At 49.7% G+C, this 13,330-nt stretch overlaps 1 pseudogene; it reads right to left on the bottom strand.

Annotated features, from left to right (window-relative positions):
• Positions 1 to 13,330, bottom strand: part of LOC129047051 (zinc finger protein 135-like) — a 208,199-nt pseudogene that overhangs the window by 176,045 nt on the left and 18,824 nt on the right.

The raw sequence follows: 13,330 nt of genomic DNA, 5'->3' as shown, positions 1-13,330 counted from the left end.
AAAGGCGTTTATTGAGAGGTCTCAAGGGTATTTATGGACTAAGGGGTTTCTCTATGTCAGACAGGGGTTTGGCTATACTTTCTAGAGTTAGTATGGAGTGGAAAGTTACTGGCATGCATAGGTTAGGGGGGCTACACGTTTGGCTACATTCCAAGGGTGATCCTTATCTATGGGGAGGGGGGTAGAAGGATTCCTGTAATTTTCTGTCACAGCCCGAAATCTTCCGAACGCCTGTCCCTTACTACTACAGGGTACCGGTGGTTCTTGTGGAGGTGAGGACCCCGGGCCACCCATCCAGGGTTCATACCTTTCTCCACTCTATTTTAAGGGTACCCAGGGAGGCACTTTCCTAGTTGCCCTGTGAAAGGAGAATGGGTTTGCCTTCATTTACCTGCAATGTTGAGGCCCAAGGAGCATTTCTCAGCTCCCAAACCCCCCTCCCTGGGGGCAGGGTAGGGATGAACCCCCAAATGCAGCCCAGGCCTAAAGTCAGCTTCTGTGGAGTGCACGAGGCAGCGCTGTCATCCTTCCTCAGCCGGCTCTGCCTGACCAGGCTGCCTTGCTGTTGGCTTGGGGCTGAGGGGCTGGGGCCGGCAGCAGGACCTACCTTTGGCAAGTGTTTGCCTTGGCCACCACCCACCCATCCATGGGTGTGTGCCCAGGGTTGGTCTGTCCCTGCTGCCGGCGGCTCTGGGACCGGCCGCTGCCCCCGGGAGCTGGGCGTGCTCAGGGGAGCCGGCGTCTCTGGGCATCGTCCTGGTGCGAGCCCCGGGCTCACTGCTCTGGCTGCCCCCTGAGGCAGCTGAAGGAGAAAAGGTGGCGCAGCGCCCGCCGGGCCGTCCTGGCCATGGAGCGCCGTGGCCGCGGGGCCGGGGGCTGCAGGACGGCTGCACTGCCAGTGGGGCAGGCAGGAACGCTGCGTGCCAGGGGCTGGGCAGGCTCCAGGCAAGCTCCTGCCGGCGGCTCCTGCCCGCAGGGCTTTGCCTGGGCAGGGGCGGCCTGGGCACGGCCAGCCTCCATGCCTGCTTCTTCTGCCTCCTCCGCAGGGTCAGCAGGCAGGGCACAACCCACAGACACATTCGGGTCTTTGAGCAAAGCCCTGCGGAGAGGCTCGCCGTGCCCCTGGTCACTGAGGTCACTGTCTGGAGGCGTAGGCACTGGCTCTAACTCTTGGTCTTGTGGCCGGAGTGACAATGGGCTCTCTACCTCTCTGTCTCTCTCTCTTGCCACTTCTTGCTCCCCCTTCTCCAGGAGCTCGTTCAGCAGAGTTTCCAGGCATGGTGAGTCCTCAGAGTCAGAGCACAAGTCTGCCAACAGCTCAAGAGACACAAGCTCTGAGCAATTTTGTGTCTCTGCTGTGGCCTCTTTGGTCACACAGCAAGAGCTGAGTGGCACCAAGGGGTCTGCAGCTGGTTCCAGGGTGGCACCTGATGGATCCCTGAGGTTGTAGCTGGATGTCATGGGGCTTTCTTCATTGCTCATGGAGGAGGAGGTGTCTCCAAAGAACTCTGTATGCATTTTCTCTTCCTCTAGCTTCTCCAGCTCCTCTCTCTTTTCTCTCCTAAGTTGTAGCAAATCCTCAGGCCCCGTGCACAGCTGCTTGTGAAGTGCAGCATGCTTGGCTGGCCAACCAGTTGCCCTTTCCTCACAGGGGTCTCCAGAAAAAGGAGAAGCTGAGAAGCCTGAGCTTTCCTCAGGCTCTGATGTGAGGAAGAGTTTGCTATGGCCCTCGTCCCAGGGATCTCCAGCCAGGGCAGAAGCTTCTGCCTCTACCTCATTCTCCTTCAAGAACAGGGCAAGCCACAAACTCTGCAGGTCGCTGTCCCACTGTCCTGCAGCCTGTGCTTCTGGGAGCTCTTCCTCCTCTCGCTTTTCCTCCAGCCCCTTGACAGGAGTGTCCCAGGGCTGCGAGTTTCCAGAGACAGAGCTCTGCTCTGCCAACTGGGCAGGGGAAGGGAGCTCAGACCACTTTGCTGCCTCTTCTGTGGAGCCTTTGGTTGAGCTGGAAGCACTGGGCAGCTCCTGGGGCTCTGCATCCACCTCTTGGTGGGCACTTGACTGTTTGTGACTGTAGGTGGACATGATGGATCTGTCTTCTGACAGGTGTGGGCTGAGGCCTCCAAAAAGGTCTTTGTAGGTGTGGCCACCATGCCCTTCCTGCACCTCAATGCCCCCTCTTGCCCAGAGCGCCCCAGGTGCTTCCAGGCCGGCCGGGCCCCAGTGTGGAGCGGCGCACCACGTGCAGGTGTCACAGGGGGCAGGCGGTGGCCCTGCCTTGCCGCTGACCCCTGCCAGAGCCCTTCCATTCTTCTCCCCAGGGAAGGCGTTCCCTGGGCTCTGCCTGCAGCCAGAGTGCCCCATGGAGAAGGTGGCACACGCTCTGGCTGGCCCCGGGCCATGGGGCCCACAGCATGGGCTGTGCCTCTGGGAGAGGATCCAGAGGCTGCTGCTGCAGGTGCTGCTGGCAGAGGGGGCAGCTTGGCACTGTCAGTGGACACCCTGGACATTTGACCACTGAGCTGGCCTGGAGGTGCCAGTATCACCTCTAGGGCCATGGAGAGGTGGCAAGTCTGACACGGACAATCTCTGTGGCCCTGTGACACGGCTGTGGGGCACTGAGTGCCTGCCCTCCTGGCTGCCCCTGCGTGTGCAGGACCAGGTGGGGCTCCGTGACCGGATGGGTTTGGGGAACAGAGTGGGCTCAGGAATGGGCGTGATGGTCGTCCAGGTGACCTGAGGTGCTGCCTGTGGCTGCCTGTGGGTCACCTGTGGGAAGCAGGAGGAGGCACAGGATGGAGCTGGCTGTGTGGGCACGGTGTTCCCCATCAGGCCCAGGCCTGGCCCCAAGGCAGGTGCTGGCCACAGCAGCCAGGCCGGGCCGGGTTCCCAGCTGGGCTTGCTGCCTCTGGGCATTGCTGTGCCTGGGCCATCCCAGCGCTGTCCCCTCCGCAGAGCATGGCCTGGTGCCAGGCCTGGCTCTCTCTGCCCCAGGGCTTCCCCCAGGTCCCACTGCAGGCTGTCCCTCTATCCCTGTCCCTCACCTGTTGCCGCCGGTACAGCATTCACCTCCTCCTTCTTCCACATTGTGGTGAACACTGGCCACAACCGCCCAGGGGAGCTGCTGCCTCCAGAGAAGCTGCTGCCTCCTCAGAGAGCTGCTCTCCTGGGAGTGGCCACTGCAGGGATTGGCAGCCCCAAGGCCCATGACACGCACCCGGGTCACAATGGCCTCTGGGCCCGATGTCACCCCGGGTCACAAAGGCTTGGTGGGCATGGCTGCCCTTTCTCCCAGAGGCCTGGGGGTTTCCATGCTGATGCCCCTGGGCACAAAGGCCTTTTTAATGCCTTTGCCCCTCAACTTTGCCTGCTCTTGTTCCTCTCTCAATGTTCTGCAGCTCTCTCTTGTCCCACCTTGTGTTCCTCCCCTAAACATCCCCAAGGAAGCCCTGAGCCAAAGTGCCAAAGGGCTTTTCCCACCCAGCCCACCATGGGTCCCAGCCCTCAGCCCTGACCTCCTGTAGAAAGACCATCAGGAAGGCAAAAGCTCCATTTGAACTTAATCTGGAGGGTACTATAGAAAGGAAAGGAAATCTGGATGGTACTATAGAAGAAAAGACTATAGAAAGTGTGGTTTTTTTTAAATATTAATAACAAAGGAGGGCCAAGGAAAATGTCCATTCTTTATTTCATAGGATGGGTGGGGAAGGATGGAATTATGGTCAGGTATATGCCAGGGGCATCCTGGTGTTCTGTGTCAGCCATAGTGTGGCCAGCAGGACCAGGGCTCTGATTGTCCCTCTGTGCTGGGCAGTGGTGAGGTCACGCCTCATATCCTGTGCCCAGCTTTGAGTCTCTTTACCCTGCGCCTACATTTAATAAACATTACCATCTCCTTGAGTGGTAAGAATCTCTTGTGTCTTTGTCATAACTATATGGCATATTGCAGATTAGAGGTAAGGGTACAATTAATTGATAGGTTTTCTTATTAATGGGTCAGAAATAGTGAAATTATATAACATTTAATGCACTGAGTTTGTTGTAGGTGGTTTACATGTTTGATGCATATAATTTGGTTTATCTTCTGGCAGGGTATACAGGATGATTATAAGCAGTGAACACAATAAAGCCAAAACTAACAAAACTACAATTGGATGCAACATTAAATTCAAACTTCCAGTTGCTCTAGGTGGCCATCCAAAAATAGTTTCCCACCAGCAATGCTCTCTATCTTTCTTCCCTCTTTCCAGGACATGGTGCATCTTCTCTGCCTGACGATGGGTGGTAATGCAGGTTCTTTGTCTGTTGCGCTGTTGTCCATTTCAGCATGGACTCTGATCATCATATTGCAACAGTTTCTTGCCAATGCCAGATTCACTCCAGGCAATGAAACTTGACACAGTCTGCAGTTGGATTGTAGCAATTGTTGAGTTGTGAGGGAGCTGAATTGTTCAAGCTGCATCCCATCATTTTGCTAAAACTACAGATATCACTATTAGAGGGATCAGATGTCTCTCAGGTGGTGTTTTCTGTAAACATAGAATCACACCAAGTTCTCATACAGATACATCCATTTCCAGCATATGCAAGTACAATCACTGGGGTTTCAACAGGATATTGACGTTTTCTTAACAGTCAAGGCAAATGTCTTAGTTGTTAATAGTATTATTTTCAGAAATAAATCCTTGCTGTTCCTGTCCATCAGGCATCAACATCCACAGTTGGCTATTTGCTCCCATTTGGGGCTCACACTTGTATGTTCTAACAGATAGAGGACAGTTCCATTGGGATTTAATCAGCACTATAATTGGGTATAAGGCATAGAGTATTGTTAAAAGAAAAGCTGTGACTTTACCATCAATGGGATAATAAGTGTCATTAACAAGATGTCACCAAGATTGGAAACACTTTCAAAGAGAGTGTGATAATCCCAAATTACCTTTTGTTTATCAGTGGTCAAGGTGCCCTCATTGCCTTTCCTTTTAATTGCTATTACAGCAGATTGCAACCACATCTGAGGAAGACATGTGGTGCGTGGTGTAGAATTTAACTAAAGTTCTATTTATTATGATTTATGCTTATCAGTTGGCATAAATAAAGTGAGGCTCTTCAGCATGTGATTCAAGCTGTGGTCGATGTGTATTTTGGGTTCTCCTTTGAGAACGATGAGCAATCCAGGAGATCATGTAAAAAGTCAACAACAGGGAATTTATTGAAGAATAAATGGGCAGTAGACAGATAGAAAGGGATAGGAAACAGGAGAGTGAGAAGGAAAAAGGGGGAAGATGGAGGACGGGGTGGGGAAGGAAAGAGTGGAGCTGCACGGGTGTGGGGAAGAGATCAAACAGAGTACAAGACTCTTGGCTCCAGCAGTGTCCCATCTGTCCTTGGTGACCCTGTGCTTCTCTGCAATGGGGTCCCAGTGGTTCTTGTGGAGGTGGGGAAACAAGGTCATTCACCTGGGGTTAACATCTTTCTCTGGTCCATGTTGTGGGTATACAGGGAACTGTTTTCCTCTTTGCCATGTGAAGAGAGAATGTGTTTGCCCTCACTTACCTGCAATGCTGAGGCCCAAGGAGCATTTCTGAGCTCCTAAACTCCCCTCCCTGGGGGCAGGATGGGGCTGCACCCCCCTAGTGCCACTGAGCAGGTGGGTTGTGTTGTGCTTGTTAGTCCATACAGGTGCTCAGAGGGGTTTTTCTCAGCTGCGGCATGAGGTGGGGGCTTTAAAAGAGGCCTCTGGGGAGCAGGGTGACCTGGAGTGGGCAAACAGGGGCGTGGCACGGCTCTGAGGGCGTGGCAGGGCAGTTTGTGGGCAAACAGGGGCCTGGCACGGCTCTGAGGGTGTGGCACAGCAATTTGTGGGCAAACAGGGGCCTGGCACGGCTTTGAGGGCATGGCAGGGCAGTTTGTGGGCAAACAGGGGCATGGCATGGCTCTGAGGGTGTGGCACAGCAGTTTGTGGGCAAACAGGGGCATGGCACGGCTCTGAGGGTGTGGCACAGCAGTTTGTGCAGCAGTTCCTGCCGGCAGGGTTGCAGATTTCCAGGAGTCCCCTGTTCAGAAGGTTTGCTATGTGTTGCTTTTGGTGTTTTTGTTGTTTTATTTCAGGGTTTCTCTTAGTAATGGTCTTCACAGGATTAAAAATCCTAGTTAGTGCAAATCTGTGTAACCAAACTGAACCCTCCAAAAAGGATGTGTCTGTACAGACTCATTCTTGTGTGGACTGTTTGAGCTTCTCTATGGTTTCAGGGGGCATTGCAGAGGACATCTGCCTGCAGCGTGAACAGATGAACAATCTCCTTTCACTGGTGGCCAAGCTAGAGAGGAAGTGGAAAGACTAAGGAGTATCAGGGAAAGTGAAAGGGAAACGGATTGGTGGAGTTCAGCCTTTCCATCCTTGAGGGAGGCCCCACAAGAGTCAGAGGACTCCTGTGCCTCCCACTGTCACACAATAGAAGAACACTTGGTAGATGAAGGGGACTGGAAATGGGTCCTTGCTTGAGGAATTATTAATAAAAACTCCTCCCAACCCCCATCCCTTAGTCAGGTGCCACTTCAGAATAGGTATGAGCCCATGGATCTAGAGAGTCAGACAGATTATTTAGAAGAAAATTATCTGCCCAGTAAGCCTTCCAATTATGATTGATCTGGGAGAGGGATTACCACCTCCAACATGAAAAAGGAAAAAAAAGGGTAATCATGGTGGGTGATTCCCTTCTGAGGGGACCAGAGGGCCCCATATGTCGACCAGACCCACCCCACAGAGAGGTCTGCTGCCTCCCTGGGGCCTGGATATGGGATATTACTGAGAGACTGCCTGGGCTGATTCAGCCCTCTGATTATTACCCACTGCTGATAGTCCAGGCTGGCAGTGATGAGATTGAAAAGAGGAATGTCAGGACAATTAAGAGGGAGTTTAGGGCTCTGGGACAAGTGGTTGATAGGACAGGGACACAGGTAGTCTTTTCCTCAGTTCCTTTGCTGGCTGAGAAAAACAGTGAAAGCAATACAAGAGCTCGCATTATCAGTAAATTGCTCAAGGGTTGGTGTCACTGGCAGAATTTTGGATTCTTTGATCCCAGGGCAACTTTTACAGCACCTGGCCTGCTGGAACCAGACGGGATCCATCTCTCTGTTAAGGACGGACAGATGGTTTTTAGCTTGTGAACTGGCAGAACTCATTGAGAGGGCTTTAAATTAGGTTTGAAGGGGGAAGGGGATGCATCTGGCATTCTGGAAGCAGGCCCAAGGGTGGCAAGCCTGAGTTAGGGCTGAAATCAGCAGCCCAGCTGAGGTGCATGTATACCAGTGCGCGCAGCATGGGTAACAAACAAGAAGAGCTGGAGGCCATGGTGCAGCAGCAAAGCTGTGATGTAATTGGCATCAGGGAGACGTGGTGGGATGACTCACATGGCTGGAGCGCTGCACTGGATGGCTACAAGCTCTTCAGGAGAGACAGGAAAGGGAGAAGAGGTAGAAGGGTGGCCCTTTATATCAGGGAGGCTTTGGACACCATAGGTATTGAAACTAATGATGATGAAGTTGAATGCCTATGGGTGAGAATTAGGGGGAAGGCCAACAAGGCTGACATCCTACTGGGAGTCTGTTATTGTCCACCCAACCAGGAAGAAGAGATGGACAACTTATTCTATAAACAGCTAGAGAATGTTTCTGGATCATCAGCTCTTGTTCTTGCTGGTGATTTCAACCTGCCAGACATTTTTTGGGAAATCAATACAGCTGAAAAGAGGCAGTCAAAAAAATTTTTAGAGTTTGTTGATGACAACTTTTTGTGGCAGCTGATGGGTAAGTCCATCAGGGGAGGGACTGTGTTAGATCTGTTGTTTGCAAGTAGAGATGGGCTGGTGGGAGATGTGGTGGTTGGAGGCTGCTTGGGGGATAGTGATCATGAAATCATAGAGTTCTCAGTATTTGGTGAAGTCAGGAGGAACATCAATAAGGCTTTTACATTGGACTTCCAGAGGGCAGACTTTGGCCTGTTTAGACTTACTCAGAGAGTTCCTTAAAAACAAAGGAGTTCAGGAAGGGTGGGCATGCCTCAAAACAGTGATCTTGAGGGCACAGGAACAGACTCTCCTTGTGTGCCAAAGACAAGTCGATGAGGCAAATGCCCAGCCTAGATGGGCAAGGAGGTTTTGGAGGAACTTTAGAATAAAAAGAGGATGTATCATCTTTGGAAGGAGGGTCAGGTCTCTCAGGAAGTATTTAAGGGGCTGCTAGAGCATGTAGAAAAAATAAAATAGGGAGGCCAAACTCAGTTAGAACTTAAAATGGCAATTTTTGTAAATGTCTTAAGTTGAAAGATGTAGCTGGGGTTGTATTCAATTCCTATCTGTAAGAGGTGAGGCAGTTATCTTCTGTTAATTGGGCAGTTTTTCTTTATCTTTCCCTCAACCAATCCTTCCTCTAGGGAGACATCTTCTGTCAATGGGCCACTGAGTGTCACTGCATGACTGATAAAAATTACATCATCAGACAGTGAGATGCTCCACCCTGAGGGAGGAGCCAAGCATTCCTACCTGGATATAATGTGAGATTTTGGGAGACCAGTACAGCCTTTCCACTGGATGCCCAGAGGAGCAGCTTTCTTCTCCACTGGATTCCCAGAGGAAGATCAGGCTCATCTACACCACCACTGGACCTTCAGAGGAAAACTCCACCCTTCTGCAGGATCCCTGCTCCAACAGAACCACACCGGTCACTGCAGGAGCACTGCAGCCACCATTCAATGGGACTGCTGCCAACACCCGACCAACAGGTGTTCTGACACTGTCAGTAGGTTGTTAGTTTTTGTTTGTACTATTACATTTGTATTTTTAGTTTTCCTAGTAAAGAACTGTTATTCCTATTCCAATATCTTTGCTGAAGAGCCTCTTAATTTCAAAATTATTATAATTATAAGGTGGGGGGGGTTTACATTTTCCATTTCAAGGGAGGCTCATGCCTTCCTTAGTGGACACCTGTCTTTTCAAACCAAGATATTACCCTTTAAGGTTATTGAAAAAATTGAAAATATATACTCCACACTCAGTTAGAAGTATCCTAAGCCAAAAGACAGAAATGGCTCACTGATTCCTGAGTGCTAAAGTATGAAGCCATCTTAATAGATAATGGTTTAGAGCTGATCGTGAGTAACCAACTCAACCCTGCCCAGTTCTTGTATGGAGAACAAAGTGAGGAACTAATACATAATTGCCTAGAGGTTATAAACTATCAAACTAAAGGAAGAGAGGACCAAACAGATCAACCACTTCAAGGTGGAAATCGATTGTACATCGATGGATCTTCACAGGTAATAAAGGGGCACAGGGTATCGGGGTACGCTACAGTGCATGAAGGGTTGGTGGCCATAGAAAAGAGAAAGTTACCTTCCAACTGGTCAGCATGTGATCTATAGCGTGTGAACTATATGCCCTAAAATGAGCTCTGGAAATATTTGCATGGAAAAGGAGAACAATATATACAGGACTTAAAATACAATTTTGGAATAGTGCATGCCTTTGGAAAAAAATTGGGAAGAGAGGGGGCTATTAAATTCAAAGGGAAAGGGACTGATTCACAAAAAAACTTATTTTAGAAGAGTTAGAAACCTTACAATTACCAGAGGAAGTAGCAGTGGTGTATGTTAAAGGACATCAAAAAAGGGTGACTCAAAAGGCGCAAGGGAACAATTTAGCCGATTTAGAAGCTTAAAATGCAACTGAATCAGAGACAGAAAAACTAAAAATAGTATTAACACCCATGAGTGAAATGCAAGAAGTCCCCGTATTCATGGGACAGAAAAGAAGTCCTCAAAACAGAAGCCAAGAAAGATAATGAAGGGAAGTGGAAATTAGCAGACGGGAGGTAAATGTTGAATAAACCCCTTGCCAGGAAAATGCTGGAAGGCATACATGGAACAACACATTGGGATACACAAGTGCTAAGTTTTCAATTTCTAAGGGATTGGGGATGTACAGGAATTTTCAGAATAGCTAAGCAAGTAACTGAACAGTCTGGGATATGTCATCAAGTAAATAAGAAAATCATGAGGAAAACACCCAGGGGAGGGTGAGAACTGGCCTTATGGCCCTTCCAAAACATCCAAGGAGACTTTACTGAGCTTCCCCAGGTACAATGGTGGAAGTTTTTGCCAGTGATAGTAGATCACGTGACTCATTGGGAAGAGGTGGTACCCACTGTGAAAGCCAGTGCCAGTGCTGTGAGTAAAACACTTCTAGAATCAATCATTCCCCAATATGGGATGGCAAACAGGATTGATTCCAACTGGGGAACTCATTTCACATTAAAGATATTGCAGAAAGTTGTTCAGGCCCTGGGAGTAAAATGGGAATTACACACCCAATGGCATCCACAGTGTTCCAGTCGGGTTGAGAGAATGAATCAAACTCTTAAAAGAGCTCTAGTTAAACTAATGATTGAAACCCAAATGTCATGGATAAAATGTCTCCCTTTGGCCTTATCAAGAATTAGAACCCAACCCCAGTCAGATCTGGGGGTCCCACCCTATGAAATGATGTTTGGGTTTCCCTTCCTGACCTCGCCCCAGAAGGCTGCCACCTGTGAGGAAGGGGAAGCCAATGCCAAGAAATAAGAGATGTCTATAGCACAAACCTTAGAGGGGCTAAGACATAAAGGGGCAATTCCTCAAACTACCACCCTGGATTTCAGAATCCATAATATTAATCCCGGGGATTGGGTGATGATCACGTCGTGGAGAGATCAGCCTCTAACTCCTCAGTGGGAAGGTCCCTTTCAGGCACTGCTCACCACCGAATCGGCCATGCGAGCTGCAGAGCAGGAATGGACTCATGGCAACAGAGTCAAAGGCCCAGGAGAAGAACCCAAAGAGTGGACTACAACATCCAGGCTGGGTGAAACAAGATTGACTCTCAAGCAGAGACTGAAAGACGACCAGAAAAACAGGAAGATGCCCAAAAAGCAGAGTCAAGCTTCCACCAGCCAGCTCGAGAACTGTCTTCCTGTTTTCACGGGTGAGAATTACCAGCATCTGTTGAGGGGAAGTACACAAGGGACTGTAAAAGGTAATGGGACAGCTTCTTTAAGAAAATAAGACAAAGAAAGGAGGGCAAGGCCGGGTTGGCCCCTTTGTTTGCGACCAAGAAGGCTCCATAGCCCAGCTGTGGGTAGCAACCCCATGGGCATGGTAAGGTAGGGACAAAAGGCCATTCCAGACCTCTGTAATTCCTCAGTTGTCTTTTAATTCAACAGGGACTGGAGGGCAGGACCGAGTTGGCCTCTGTACTCACCCCTAAGATGCACCAACTATGGGCAGCAGCCACACAGGCACGGTAGATGGGAGTCAAAGCCACACTGGACCTCTGGGATGCCCTTTTGTCCATTCCAAATAAGTGTGTCTAAGGAAAACCTGAGATTTGTTTGTTCTGTTCCCACTGTCCTTGCCCACATCAACAGATGCTCATATGACTCATTCAAGAGAGAGAAATTTTTTCACTTAATTGTTCAAGCAAAAGGACTTATAGAAAACGAAAAGGGGGGTTTGTTATAGATGAGTAATTCTATGGTTGACTCTCACAATTAAGGGGTGAATATTAAATATATGTTAAGAGAAGTTTTGTAGATGTACAGTTATCCTTCCCCTCCCCCTTGCATTGCTATCACAGGATGGCCTCAGTAGTTGGGGCATTTGGGAGGGTTGGCTTGTTCCTATGGCAGCACCTGACCTCCAATCAAGGTGTGAGCCAGTGATCTCCAGCACTGGACAGTGAAGAAGGAGTCGATTGACAAGACTTTGGGAGGGGCTGGAGGTGTAAAAGACAGAGCGCCCATTTTGTAGATGAGCACACGGTGACTGAATTCGTTGCTCCTGGCACTGTATCCTTTTCTTGATTCAGTCTTCTGTTGTATTTTGATAAGGTCTTAATAAGGCATTTAAATTTTTGAAAGTGAAAATCTTTTCTCACACGGGGTTGGGGAATGTGGGGCAAGGTTGTCCACACTGGGTCAGTTCTCAAGGTACAACTTCACTGACCTGGCCAGACCTCCTTAGGAGAGACTCTGGATCAATATCAATCACAGAATGCTGCAATCACCATTTGTATAATAGGAAGAACAATAAAAGACACCCTTTGAGATAGGAATACACATTACTTAGAAGCTCTTTGGAATATTTCTCTACAACAGTAAAGGAAATCTTCCTAATGAACTGCTCCAGACCAGAGGAAATCAAGGCAGAGCCATGGTTTGTCAGGACTTGCTTGATCCTAATGAGCCCTGTGGTGAATTTGGCGCTGAGTCTGGAACCTCAGGGCCTGAGAGGAGATTGCAAAAAAACTTTCCAGGACTCAAAGTCAAAAGAAAACCCCAAAGTGTCTCAAGGCATGAATGGGCCCCACTGAGGTCCATCTCCAACACAGCCTCCTCATGGGCTCCTTGGAGGAGAGAATTGGAGGCCAGAATTGGACAAAACACTTCTCAGAGATTCAGAGTGGAAAGGAACATCCAAAGTACCTGAAAAACCTTGAGTATCTCAAGGCATTAATGAGCCCCACTGAGTGTCAGTACAAAGCTCTCAAGGGACTCATTAAGCAAATGATTGGGGCCATGATTGCACAAACTTCTCACAGAGTCTGTATCAAAAATGAAACACCAAGTACCATAAAATAATTGAGTACCTTGAAGCATTAATGACCCCACTGAGTCTCCTTACTAACAAAGCCTCCCCAGGGACTAATTACAGCAGATAATTGGAGGCTGTGACTGCACAATCTTTCTCATGGCATCTGTATCAAAGGGAAACACCAAGTACCTTAAAAAACTGAAGCACTTTGAAGTATTAATGAGCCCCACTGAGTGTTGTTACTGACAAAGCCTCTCCAGGGACTAATTACAGCAGATAATTGGAGGCCATGATTGCACAAACCTCTCAGAGACTCCAAGGCAAAAGCCAAACCCCAAGTCCTTTGAAAAACCTGCAGTCCCTGCAGGGAGCATGAAGGAGCCCCCAGGGCCATTGCTGAGCAAGGCTCCCCAGGGACTCCTTGCAGCAGATCCTTGAGGCCACTGGGATGTGGGCTAGGGGGGGATGCTGAGGGCAGCACAAGGGGCTGACAGTGCCCAGCCTGGCTGGGGCTGTGCCAGGAGGCCCCAGGGCCTCAGGACAAGGTGTCTCCTCCCAGCCCTTGCTGGCACAGACCCTGCTGTGCCCCAGGCCACCAAGACTTGGCTTCTCTTTGTCCCCACCTGTCATCACTGCCTGCAGTTCTCTGCTCTGCCTGGGGCCTGGGGACACTTGCTCAGTCGTGTCCCTCTCTGGGACCCATTAAAA

The sequence above is a fragment of the Molothrus ater genome, chromosome 34, assembly GCF_012460135.2.
Source record: "Molothrus ater isolate BHLD 08-10-18 breed brown headed cowbird chromosome 34, BPBGC_Mater_1.1, whole genome shotgun sequence".
In the NCBI taxonomy this organism is placed as follows: Eukaryota; Metazoa; Chordata; class Aves; order Passeriformes; family Icteridae; genus Molothrus; species Molothrus ater.
This window is presented reverse-complemented; position numbering and strand designations above follow the sequence as displayed.